Genomic DNA, 14,472 nt, shown 5'->3' on the forward strand with positions numbered 1-14,472 from the left:
GGGCTCAGTCAGCCTTGCCTTGGTGCTCAATCGCCTTGCCATTGCCTGGTCTCTCTGGTTGTTTCTGACCTGCTCTCTTGCTCCTTCCTGACCTCTTCATCTAGTGGTTCTCAAATTGTTGTCTGCATCAAGATCACAGGGGAACTTCCTAAAAACATTTTTTAAAAAAAAGTCCTAAAAAAAAAAAAAAAAGTCCTGATTCCACTTTAAAACTAGTAAGTGAGTCCTGAGGATATATCCAGAGAAAACCATAATTCAAAAAGATACATGCACCCCAATGTTCATTAAAGCACTATTTACAATAGCCAAGATATGGAAGCAACCTAAATGTCCAACGACAGATGAATGGATAAAGAAGATGTGGTGTGTGTATACACACACACACACACACACACACACACACACACACACACACTGGAATATTACTCAACCATAAAAAAGAATGAAATAATGACATTTGCAGCAACATGGATGGACCTGGAGATTACACTTACACACACACACACACACACACACACACACACTGGAATATTACTCAACCATAAAAAAGAATGAAATAATGACATTTGCAGCAACATGGATGGACCTGGAGATTATCATACTAAGTAAGCCAGACAGACAAAGACAAATATCATGACATCACTTATATGTGGAATCTAAAAAAATAATACAAATGAACTTATTTAACAGAACATAAAGAGACTCACAGACATAGCAAACTTATGTTTACTAAAGGGGAAAGGGGGGTCGGGGAGGGAAAAATTAGGAGGTTGGGATTAACATATACACATTACTATATATAAAATAGATAACCAACAAAGACCTACTGTATAGCACAGGGAACTACACTCAATATTTTGTAACAACCTAAAAGGGAAAAGAATCTGAAAAGGAATATATATATGTGTATATATATATATATGTACATATACACACACACACATATATATATAACTGAATCACTGTGCTGTACACCTGAAACTAACACCATATTGTAAATCAACTATACTTCAATAAAATACAAAATAAAATAAAATGAAAAAACAAAAAACTAGTGAGTGAGAAACTGAGAGTGGGGCCAGGAGTGCTTAGCAAGTTTGTCAGGTGATGACACAGATTGTCCCAGCACTACACATGGAGAAACGCTCTAAGGTCCCTGTTTCTGACTGACTGGGGAATTACTCTGGCTCTTGGCCCTCTGATATTTGCTCACCTTGTTCACCTGACCTCCTGTGTATGTCTATCTGAACTGATCTATTTGGCCCTGCCCTCCTCCCCCTGCACTCTTCATCCAGCTGGGCTGTAGCTTCTTGCTTCAGCTGCTGTGTGACTGAGGCCTGCCTTTTGCATGCGGTGTGGTGCTACCACCCCAGCAGATTACATCTGGGGTAACTGAGGAGTCCAGCTCCTGACGAAAAACCATGTGTGACTTTTCAGGCCTGACTATAGGCAATTACAAACACTTTGCTTGGTAGGCCTTACGGGGGATTGGTGCTCTCCCTATGCCAGACTTGGTGCACAACCAAGGCATTACAGTCTCTGAAGGGCGTTTCAGTCAAGAACTGGAGCCCGTCTGGCTAACCCAAGCACATTTCAGCCAAGGCACTCCTCAGGTGCCTCTATGGGGGAGGACTTTGAAGATACTTTTTTCAGACTCTGACTCAGTACGCTGTACTTTTCCACTCCTAGCCCTCATTTCCTCCCTGCCTCATGCATGACCAGCACAGTCCCCTATGGGAGAAAATGGAGTGGGGGCAGTTGACACCTTTTCCAGGTTTAGACTCTTGCTTCTACCATAGCAGTAAGTGATTAAAGGGTCCACTGTCAATTCTTTTCAGGACTGTGCTTTAAGCAGCTACTCCAACACCTGTCAGCTCAGCTCTTTCTCCAGCTTAGCTAAGCTCCTGACACCAAGAGATCCTGAGCCAAAACCACTTAGTTGCAGGAACTGTGTGAGATAATAAATATTTGCTATTTTAAGCTGCTAACTGGGGTCATTTGTTACAGAGCATTCAATAGCTAATACTAATACTTTTCACTTAGGTACATCTGGACTTTCAACCATTTCAAAGTGTTTTCACATCTATTATCTCACATCTTCCTGCCACAGACCGGCTGCAGAAAGCTAGAAGTTCCTGGCGGTGAGGGGTAAGGAACTGAAAAGCACCAGTATGGGGTCAGAAGGGCCAAGACAACTGATGGTTGCAAGGCAAGTTTATTCAAAGAGCATGAATATATATATAGGTTTAGTACGGAACGAATAGCCGACAATAAATCAGTAATCCTTGTTTTCCACATAATTCTGTCGCCACTGCCTATGCGTCAGCATGCTTTATGGGCCATTCTCTGGAGATACAGACTTCCCCCTTAGGGCAGCACGTCCTTCTTCTGGGGAACAACCAGGGGCTCTTAGATCCAGAGCAGGCACCTGGAATGAAACTGGCCGCAAGCCATTTTCCTTTTTTACGCTCAATACCACAGCGTCAGGAGTGCATACCAAGAAAGAGACAAGCAGTTCTCCGGAAAGCAGAAAGCTGAATAAGCTTACAGCTTGGGGGCCACCACATCTTCCTAAATATAATAGCCTACATTTACAGAAAACTTACTTTGTGCCAGGCACTGTATTAAGTACTTAGCAGGCAATATCTGAGCAAACTGCCACAACTACTCTGAGATGGGTCCTTTTATTATCTCTGCTTTATAAGTAAGGAGATCGAGGCACTAGGTGTTCAATAATTTGCCCAAAATTACACAAATAGTAAGTGAAGTCATGATTCAAACCCTTGATCCTACCACTAAAATAAAATAAACCCAGAGAAGTGATGCTATTTGTGTAAGGCCATACAGCTGGCTAGTCCTGGAGGCAAAACCAGGAATCTTTTGATTCCCCATCCAGGAGTCTGGGATCACCAGGGGTCGTGAACAGACTTAGAAAACAGTTTTAGCTGCTAGCTGGGCAGAGAGACTTGCTCAGAGGGCAGGTGGTAGGAAATGCACTCGGGTGGCAAAGTCTTATGCACCTGCGTCTTCACCTATAGCTAGAACAATAATCTGACTGGATGTAGAATCCTTGCCTTCTGATGAAGTGGATCAAGGCTTCTCCTTACTTCCCAACAACACCAGACAAAAGTCACTTCAGCATGACATGAAAGATAGTGAAGAATAAGGTACACAAAATAAAGATACAGATGGGATTATTCAAGGACATTGTCTCCATGGAAATATGCACCCCAGGGGTGGATGGCGCAAGTGCAGAGGAATAGGAGGATTTTAGGGGGATGATTTTCTGGAATTAAGAGTTCACTAATTTAGACTTACTAAATTGGAATTCGTGATAATTCTGGGAAGCACTGAGCTAAAGCTACACACTGTGGTATAACAAGAAGCTGTATTTATCTGTGTATTTATCGGATACTATTGGAAAAGGAATGCTTAAAATATTTGTGATAACAAAATCTTCAAACTTTCAAACTCTCTGAAGCACTTGAAATGCTATGTGGAATAAACCTGACAGGGCTCAAAAGGGAGTTGTCATTAGTTCCTGGGGAGTTTGGAGAAAATTCAGATTTCTAGGCTTTCTCTCAGATACTGATTCCGTAGGCTTTTCGTGGGCCTGGGAGTTAACGTCTTAAAGCAACACCAGGTGTTTCAGATGCAACTGACTCATGCACATTTGTGAGGGATCTCTGCTAATTACACAACCATGCATCTTATCCATTTATTTATTATTATCTATTAGTTATTAACAGATACCTTAAGGACTTCCAGTCCTGTAATAATTGAAATCTAGGAATGCTTTCAAAAATGCCCTGTGAAATTTGCAATTACTAGTTGTTCACACTGGAACTTTATCAATTTATCACCACTGCAGTTATACCAAATTAGTAAAATTTCATTTGCAACTGGCATTCTCCCGCTCCCCTCAGAACTTGTAACTATGACAATGTACCTGGAACCTGAAGACTAAGCCCCAGTCCAGGCTCTCACAACAGTCCTTAATCAGTAGAATTTAAGAAACAAATGACCACCACTGTACCTTAGGCCTGGATGTCCTGGAAATTGTCCTTGTACCAAGTTCCTGCCTGAGCCCCAATTCCAACAGCAGCATCCGTGTACCCACGTCCCAGCACAGGGGTCTTTCCAGATTCCTTTATCAATTTCTTCAGTGACTTCATTGTGTTCTGATCCCAAGGGCTGAAACTCCACCAATGAGCCGGCAATGGGTCTTTTGAGCTTCCTGGCTTGACCTCTGACCCTCACATGCTACGAGATTGCGCCGATGGTCCAGCTGCCTTCACTGATTACCTTCTATCATCCATTTAAGGAACTTCCTTAATCACCTCCCACCTTCTACTGGATGACTATTCACTATGGCCCTCCTCCAACCCAGTTCAAGTTCTGATATTGGTTGTGTTTCTTACAGCCTTGGAAAACACCCAAATGGAGTGTTTTTTGAAATAATACCTACGGCATACTTAAGATATATTAAATCTCTTTGGTTGTAATCACTTAAAAAAAAACCTCTGAATTAATTTAAGAAATAAAATAAACTACCAAAATAAAACCCTCACATTTCTGAATATAACAACAGAAAAAAGCAGACTCACAGATATAGATAACAAACTAGTGGTAACCAGTGGGAAAAGGGAAGGGGGGAGGGGCAATAGAGGGGCTGGGGGTTAAGAGGTGCAAACTACTATGTATAAAATAAATAAGCTACAAGGAAGTATTGTGCAACACAGGAAATATAGCCAATATTTTATAATAACTATGCATGGAGTATAACCTTTGAAAATTATGAGTCCCTATATTGTATACTCGCAACATATAATATTGTACATCAACTATACTTCAGTAAAAAAGAAAACCTCTCATTTTTAACAGAATTTAAATTTTCTGGTTTTTCGGGAGATTTCTTTGTATTTTATTCAAGTTCATGAATAATGGATCACATTTCTTGTAAGATGTCTCATTACGTTTGCAGCATACAAATATACAGTTTCTTAAAATGGCCTCCTGTCACATACATATGATTTCTATTTGTCTGCTGTTAATGTAATTGACTAAACACTAGATTCCACTGATTATGCTTTCCCTTGTAAGCCACTTACTTTATAGGCATAAGCAGCTGTGTTTATGCTTCTGTGATTTGGGTTTCATTATGAAGTTTTCAGCACACGATTCAAAAGCAATCGTCAGTCTAAGCACCCAGGCACCAACTAGCAGTTCTTTACCAATTAAGGCAGTATGCCATCAACACTTGTGTATGTCATGTAGAAGGATACACAGATGTACATAAAACCACTGCAAGCACGATGATTGTGAATTTGAACAGGAAGAAAAACACTGTTAACTCTTCAGGAAGGAACTGATCAACAAAGACCTGAATTTAACCAAGACCATAAATGCATCCTCTCCTGCCCCTCCCTCAAATGAGAAGTATGAAGAGTTTTGTTTTTTAACATAGGTGTGTGGTATAAGTATTCAGAAAGGTGGAGTTAAGAGAGGCAGGCAGACAGAGGGGAAAGGGAGAAAGGCTGCAGAAAGCAGCCACCAAGAAGATGAGGAGAAAATCCATGCAGAGAAATGGCAGGAAAAGGAGGAGCCAAGGGAAGGACACTGAGGGGAACTGACAAAGGTACAGGAGAAATATTGTGGCAAAGAAGCTGCATAGTCACCCAGGAGGTGTTTGTTAGCCAAACCTCCGTGACACGTGATTACAGTTATTTATTTCGACAACCTCGTGAAGAATATCAGAGGAAGGGCTGGTTTAAAACCTGGTTCTGCCTTCCACCATTAGCGTAACCTACGCCAGTTCCACAGCCTCTGCAGGCTTCAGTTTCCCCATTTGTAAATAATGGGTAGTAGGTGGCCAGGTTTGGGTGAGGATTAAACGAGATAACAAAGTAGTATTGGTTAAGAAGCTAGGCTGTGTGATCAGCTGCATAGTTTAAATCCCAGCTTCTAGCTGGGGGACCTTAAGCAAGTAACTCACCTGTCGGGCTTAGTTCCTTATTTTTAAAACAGGGATAATAAAAATAATGCCTACGTCCATGCGGCTGTTATGAGGATTGACTGGAAAATCACGTGTAAAACATGACGAACAGGTTAGAATAGTGCCTGGCATTTTGTTAGCACTCAATAAACATTGACGTTTAGGAATAAAAGCAGGTGTGAAGAGTATGGTATGGATGAGGATGTCTCCATCTTGGGAGGGCAGACACCATTTTGCTTTTTTTTTTTAAATACATCTTTATTGGAGTATAATTGCTTCACAATACTGTGTTAGTTTCTGTTGTATAACAAAGTGAATCAGCCATATAACAAATGGTGTATGCTAACGCATATATATGCTTCTTTTTCTACTCCTAGTATCTTGCTGGCACATCGCGAGCATTTACTGAACATGCATTATGCTATCAGAAATGATAGAAAGCTTTTCTTTTCACACTGATGTTTTGCACTCTTATGTTAACAGCACTTACCTTTGCCTTGTGTATTGTTGATTAGATGGTTGTCCAGGCTTTCAACTGTTCTTTTCTTTGGAAAATGCTTTTTAACTGCACAAGAAATCTTCTCTTGGTTTAAAAAAAGAATGATGCCTAAAACCCAATTCTAAGTTTCAACTCTAATCCTGGTTCTTCCCCCCAAACAACCATTTTATTGACTTTGGTGAATATCCTTTCACACCTTGTATTTTACATACATGTATGAACTTAATGTATGTACCTTTGTTATTCAGGATCCCACCAGAGGAACAGAACATTTTAATGTCCATGGGTTCAACAGTAATGGCCCCTCTTTCATTTCTGATAGTAGTAATTTGGTCTTGTCTTTTTTTTTCTTGGTTACCTGGCTAGAGGTTTATCAATTTTTTTTTTATCTTTTCAAAGAACCAGCTTTGATTTAGTTAATTTTCTCTATTAATTTCTTATTTTCAATTTCATTGATTTATGCTCTAATTTTTATCATCCATTTTTTTCTTCTTGCTTTAGGATTATGTTACTCTTCTTTGTCTAGTTTCTTAAGGTGGAAGCTTAGATTACTGATTATAGATCTTTGTTGTCTAATATATGCATTCAATTCTATAAAATTCCCTCTAAGCACTGCTTTTGCTGCATTTCACAATTTTGACAAGTTCTGTTCTCATTTTTATTCTCCTCAAAGAATTTTTAAATTTCTCTTGAGCCTTCTATAACCCACATTTTATTTAGAAGTCTGTTGTTTAATCTCCAAATATTTGGGGATTTTCTGGCTCTCTTTCTGTAATTGATTCTTAGTTTAATTTCATTGTGGTCTAAGAGCCTACTTTGCATGATTTCTATATTTTCAGATTTGCTGAGGTGTGTCTTATTTGTATTAATTACCAGAATGTAGTCTATCTTGGTGAATGTTCCATGTGAGCTTGAGAAGAACGTGTATGCTGCTGTTGTTGGATGAAGCATTCGATAAATGTCAATTAGATCCAGTTGATTGACATTACTGTTCAGTTTAACGACAGCCTTACTGATTTTCTGCCTGTTGGAACTGTCAATTACTGATAGAGGGGTGTCGAAGTCTCCAACTATAACAGTAGATTTATCTATTTTTCCTTGCAGTTCTATCAACTTTTGCCTCATGTATTTTGACACTCTGTTGTTAGGCAAGTAGACATTAAGGATTTTTATGTTTTCTTGAAGAATTGACGCCTTATCCTTATATAATGCCCTTCTTTATCCCTGATAATTTTCCTTGCTCTGAAGTCTGCTTTGTCTGAGATTAATATGGCTACTCCAGCTTTCTTTTGATTGCTGTTAACTGTGGTATATCTTATTTCATTGCTTTACATTAAATTATCGGCATCTTTTTATTTAAAGTGGTTTCTTGTAGACATACAGTTGGATCTTATTTTTGTATCCACTCTGATGGTTTCTGTATTTTAATTGGTTTATTTAGCCCATTCACATTTAAAGTGATTATTGATATTGTTGGATTAATATTGGCCATATTTGTATCTGTTTTCTATTCATTGCCATTATTGTTGTTGCTGTTATTGGTTGCTGTTGTTCTTCCTCTTCCTCTTTCTCTGCCTCTTCTTTTCATTTACTCTTTTTCTGCCTTCTCTGATTTCTGCTTTTAATTGCATATCAATAGCGTTTCTTAAAATTTTTTTAGTTGTTGTCCTAGAGTTTACAGGATACATTTACAACCAATCCAAGTCCACTTTCAAATAACACTGCACAGCTTCATGAGTAGTATGGGTACCTTCTAACAGAATATTCCTAATCCCTCCTGGCCCCTGTAACATCACTGTCATTTACTGCACTTATCCATACGCTACAATCACCAAATACATTGTTGCTATTATTATTTTGAACAAACTTTTATCTGCAGGATTAGTGAAAAAAAAGAAAACAATTTTATTTTACCTTCACTTATTCCTTCTCTGACACACGTCCTTTCTTTATGAAGATCTAAATTGCTGACCCATATTATTTTTCTTCCTTCTCAAGAGTTTCTTTTAACATTTCTTGCAAGGCAAGTCTACTGGCAATACATACCCTCAATCTTTGTTTGCCTGAGAAGGTGGTAATTTCTCCTTCACTTTTGAAAGATAATTTCACTACATACAGACTTTTAGGCTGGTGGTTTTCAGCTTTACTGGGGTAGCTCTAGAATAGACTCTCTCTAACAGCACAGGCCTTGGTCTTAAGGCCTGGCCTTTGTGGTGCCTCATCTGGATGCCTGTCATTCGTCGACATTCTTTCTGGGCTGGAACTCCAATGTCTCCCAGACTCTTTGTTTCAATCTCTACCTCACAGCAAATGCTCTCTGGTGAGCCTGTGTCATCTTACCCAGAACTTCTGTGCCCTCCCTGATTCTGCTCCCTCTTCAATTCCTACCCTGCACATTCCGGTGACTATATCTACTCCAGTTCTTATTCTTCTAACTGGGACTTCCATGCTCTGCTCAGACTTTAGCTCACTGAGCCACAATTGATTAAGTGTCTCCAGGCAGAGAGCTGGAATGATTATGGGATATTACCTGATGAGTTTTCTTTTCAGGGATCACAATCTTGTGCTGTCCCTTGTCCAATACCTGAAAACAATGGTCTCATATATTTTACACAGTTATATGGCTTTTTATAGCATAAATGCTAATCTAGTGCCAATTACTCTGTAATAGTCAGAAGCAGAAATGCTTCTTATTTGTTACTATTTTCCCATTATCTGGCACAGTTCTTGGCATATAGAGGCAATCAAGAAGAAATCAACACATGAAATGATACGTAAGTCAATGAATTCAGGGAAGGGAGAAAATAGAGGAAAGGGAGAAAGAATGAATTTGAGAGAGTTTGGGAGGAGTGACAATATCAGTGTACTCAAGCAAATGAAACCTTTTAGTATGGAATCTGACTCAAACTCAGAACATTTAGGAGTTAGGCTTAATATCTTTAAAGTTTCATTTTTTTAAAAAAATTTTATTTATTTATTTATTTATTTTTGGCTGTGTTGGGTCTTCGTTTCTGTGCGAGGGCTTTCTCTAGTTGTGGCAAGCGGGGGCCACTCTTCATCACGGTGTGCGGGCCTCTCACTATCGCGGCCTCTCTTGTTGTGGAGCACAGGCTCCAGACGCGCAGGCTCAGTAGTTGTGGCTCACGGGCCTAGTTGCTCTGCGGCATGTGGGATCTTCCCAGACCAGGGCTCGAACCTGTGTCCCCTGCATTAGCAGGCAGATTCTCAACCACTGCGCCACCAGGGAAGCCCCAGGTTTAATATCTTTGGGGGGAAAACGTACTCAGTAATGGCTCAGGTATTCTCCATTTGTCAATATAATACTTATTGAAAAGGCTGAGCCAAAATTTCTGGCTTGAAATTCACCTTACATATCATATAATTAATAAACTAGTTCCAAGATAAATCAAGGCATATATGTATTTTATAATATTCTGATTTATAGTAATTGTTAGACTTCAATGTTCTACTCATGCGTATTTTTGAATGTTGACAACAACAGGATAGTGTCAGATTTTGAAATCTTTTAAGTTTTGAGGAAATCGATCTGTCTTTAAGGATTTTTAAAACTTTGCTCCCTACTTCAGACATATTTTTCTAGGCATTATAATCAATCAATTAATTATGTCATTAAGATACATTATTATTACTATGTGATGAAATAATCAATTTGCTTTTAAGAGATAAATTTTAGAAGAATAATTTAACCAGTCTTTTATTTCTGTTCATCCTTTTATTTTTTTAAAGCATATTTAGATGAGCTTATATAAAAATAAGACAATACTTTTTTTTTAAAACCATTTTCTTCAAGCTATTTATTTCTATAACATCAGGTAGTTATCTGTTTTCAAGGTAAAATTTCTAGACACTGCAGTTAATTTAAATAAAAGCCATTTCATTCTTTTTGGGTCTAATTTTATTTCTCAATTAATAAGCTCTGATTTATCTCTTACAAATACTGTCTTGCTAATATTTTCTGAAAATGAAATGAATATATATCACAGAAAATTTTTAAATATGATATTATTATAGAAAAGGCAGAAGATCTTTTCTTAAATGTAAGCATAATCCAGTGAACTATTTAAGGGAGATAAAAATATTTTATAATGAAGAAAATAAGATAAAGAAAACAAGAAAGAAAGAGATTTGCAGATAAGGAATTAGGATTGAAGGGTAAGCACCTGACCTGACTTTAAAAGTCTCCAACTACTCGCCTATTATAAAATCCTGTGGCCCAGGTAGTGGGAGAATTTAAGTCAAAAAATTTTTTTGTCTTGAATAATATTTTATTTTCAAGTAAAGATTGAAGGAGACAGGGAAAGTTATCTTTGGGTAGTCCTGAAGGAAACAACAAAAATTATTCATTTATAGAAACTGGACTTCAGGGGAAAATTATGCGAAGAAGAATAGCCTGAAGAAGAGACAGTTGAATAGGAAGGTCCAACATCCTTCAAAGGTATGTACCTGTGTTAGAAAAGATCCTAAGTGCACCGAGATAGAGGAAACAGATGAGAAAGGCCGGACCTAGAGACCAGATATTCCCTAAACCTCATAGCACAGGTAAACCTACTGATATTGACACTGTCTTGCTTGATAATATTGCAAAAGTACAATAAAAAGATGTTCGCTTAAAGGAGCTGAAATAGTGGGTAGACTGAGACAAAACAAAGAAAAACTAAGATAGAAGCTCAGTTCATGTGTCAGACACATTTAAATCATTCCAGCTTAATTTTTGTAACCAAAAATATCAAATGTCAGTATCATAAAGTACAATATTGCTAATATTATGGTTGCTGTAATATAAATTGCCAAGTGGAAGTACCAGCTGAACTTGACTGTTTTCCAAGAAAGATATTGTTGCAGAAAAAGCACATGAATGGCTCTCTTTTGGCACACTACATACATGGTGACCTTTAATTTCTCCTCTTCCTGCTTCTCGTTCTTTTCTCCTTTGCTTAGTATCACTCTTCTGAGTCTCCAAAAGGAAAAAAATTGAGAGAAAGACATTTATTTTTATTGCCTTATGGAAGTCTGTTGCAGCTTATAGTCTATTTTAAAACATAATTCAATCAAAATATTACATCTTTTTTATCTGGGTGGAGAACTTATAGTGATTTCTATTCTTTATTCTTCCTTGGGTTTTTCCAAGTTTTCTACAATGATCATACACTACCTCTACAATCATAAGCAAATAAATTTAAAGGAACTTACGGATTTAATTCTCTCATTCCAGTTAGGCACTTTATGATTCTATTGTCTCTTTGATACTCTGATCACACCTCTTTTAAAAATCTGGAATTAGTTATAAAAATTATTTAGGGAATTCTAAATAAATTGCCTGGCTTAAAGACATTATAATTGAGCACATTTGGTAAATTGAGGATCAAACACAGCAATCTCTCCCAGGTTTAGGGGGAGGGGAGGACAATGAGGGGAAAGTTTTATACTACAGAGTGATACTTGTAAAGATCTTCCAAAAATTTAAGAATTCTAAAAATAAAATGGATGGTGAAATAGAGAGAAAACCATTTAGAAAAATTCTGAGTAGAGCTGAAATGAACTAAGGCTAATCAGTAGTTTTGTAATTGCAAGACGGAATGCCTTATGCCCTGACAAAACCATAATTCAAAAAGAGTCATGTACCATAATGTTCATTGCAGCTCTATTTACAATAGCCAGGACATGGAAGCAACCTAAGTGTCCATTGACAGATGAATGGCTAAAGAAGATGTGGCACATATATACAATGGAATATTACTCAGCCATAAAAAGAAACAAAATTGAGTTATTTGTAGTGAGGTGGATGGACCTAGAGTCTGTCATACAGAGTGAAGTAAGTCAGAAAGAGAAAAACAAATACTGTATGTTAACACATATATATGGAATCTAAAAAAAAAAAAAAAAAAAAGGTCATGAAGAACCTAGGGGTAAGATGGGAATAAAGATGCAGACCTACTAGAGAATGGACTTGAGGACACAGGGAGGGGGACAGGTAAGCTGGAACAAAGTGAGAGAGTGGTAGTGTATATATGGACATATATACACTACCAAATGTAAAATAGATAGCTAGTGGGAAGTAGTCGCATAGCAGAGGGAGATCAGCTCGGTGCTTTGTGACCAGCTAGAAGGGTGGGATAGGGAGGGTGGGAGGGAGGGAGACGCAAGAGGGAAGAGATATGGGGATATATGTATATGTATAACTGATTCACTTTGTTATAAAGCAGAAACTAACACACCATTGTAAAGCAATTATACTCCAATAAAAATGCTAAAAAAAATAAATAAATTAAAAATTAAAAAAAAAAGACGGAATGCCTGGTGAGATTATAAGAGTTTACATAAGGTGTTAGCCTCTAAGAAATTAAGAAAATCAGTTATATTCTGATACATTAATACAAGGTGGAGGAAAAAGCTAAGTTGAAATGATCTTAAAGTTTTCAGGTTTTATTGTGATTACTATAAAGAGCAAAGCAATAAGATTATATCTGTATTGAGAGAGTGCATAGTTCTTGGTATACATACTACATATAGTGGATTGTTTCCATGTTCATTCTGTTTTCAATCAGAATATTTTTTTATTATTTTTTTACCTGAAAAAATAGTGGATAATTTTGTCATTGGTGAGTCATGAAAGCCTTATTATTAGATACAGAAGATGGTCCTGGAGTTCTTTGTGTTGTCTTTGAAAACTTGAAAATTATAAATTTTCTATATCATATCATTTTTATACTTCAGTATTTGTTAGCAGTGTTCAATTTCAAACTGTGAATTTTTTTCTTTAGTAATGATTATTCAGTATGTGTTTTGCTGAAATGCTAAACAACCAATCTGACATAAATTTGTTTTCTAAGAAATAATAATTTCCATAATATTTTAACACACCACTATAAGCAGAATCTTTTAACAAATTGGGTAGCAAATGTAAATGCAAATACACAAACACTTATTGTTAATGATTTTACTGCTACATTTCAGATTAGCCCTGCTTATTAATTCAGTAAGATAGCGAGCTGCCCCTTTCAACAAAAATACTTTACTTACATCACTGAACTATCACTAAATACAGAAATGCCTACATTATAAAATAACTTATATTCAGACCAGTACTTTCTAACCAAGGAGATTTTTTACAGATCTCATTAACTATAAGGTGTACATGCACTAATTTACTAACATTTGATCTAATAATGGCATACACAGAGATAGAATTGCTGTTACTCTCTCACTAGACACTTGACTCACCAATGCCTAGAAAGCTGTGCAAATACAGACTTCTCCAACTCAGCTATCAGACCTAGAAAGGTTTAAGAATGTTTAAAGGAAGTTCAGGACTAATACACTGGAATTTTCAGTGGTTAAATGCTCCTATTTCACCTACATTTTGTATTAAATAGGGTTCGATTAGAAAGTTGAATATGAATATGTTATCTAAATTCCAGACAAATGACATTTGGGATTAAGAATTATGGGAGTCTTTAGGGCTTTCACAAATATTCCTGTTTTCTCTACTTCTGGGTAAAAGGCAATAATGCACTTCCTTGTCACCTTGAAGCTCAGGTGTGGTCTAATGACTTGCTCTGGCCAATCAAATGAGAATGGAAGTGATCAAGATCATTTGTTGATATTATGGTCTTCATCTATCTTATTACTTTCTCTTATTGAGCAGCAAAAGGAATGCCATTTATTGGGTCCTCTTAAACACTGCAGTAAGAACTGCTTAGTGTCTTACTTTTTCTTCTTTTTCTTTAATAATGAAAAAATTTAAGGCTTTAAATTTTCCTCTGAGTTTTCACTGGGTCTTTAGTTATGAAGTGTAATGAAATGTTCTTCTTTTCAGTGCTTTCTAAAAGTTCATAAATTTTCTTTTGATTTCCTTTTTGATATAAATAAGGTTTATAAGAATAGATTACTTTAGGGCTTCCCTGGTGGCACAGTGGTTAAGAATCCGCCTGCCAACGCAGGGGACACGGGTTTGAGC

The sequence above is a fragment of the Balaenoptera ricei genome, chromosome 9, assembly GCF_028023285.1.
Source record: "Balaenoptera ricei isolate mBalRic1 chromosome 9, mBalRic1.hap2, whole genome shotgun sequence".
Classification (NCBI taxonomy): Eukaryota; Metazoa; Chordata; class Mammalia; order Artiodactyla; family Balaenopteridae; genus Balaenoptera; species Balaenoptera ricei.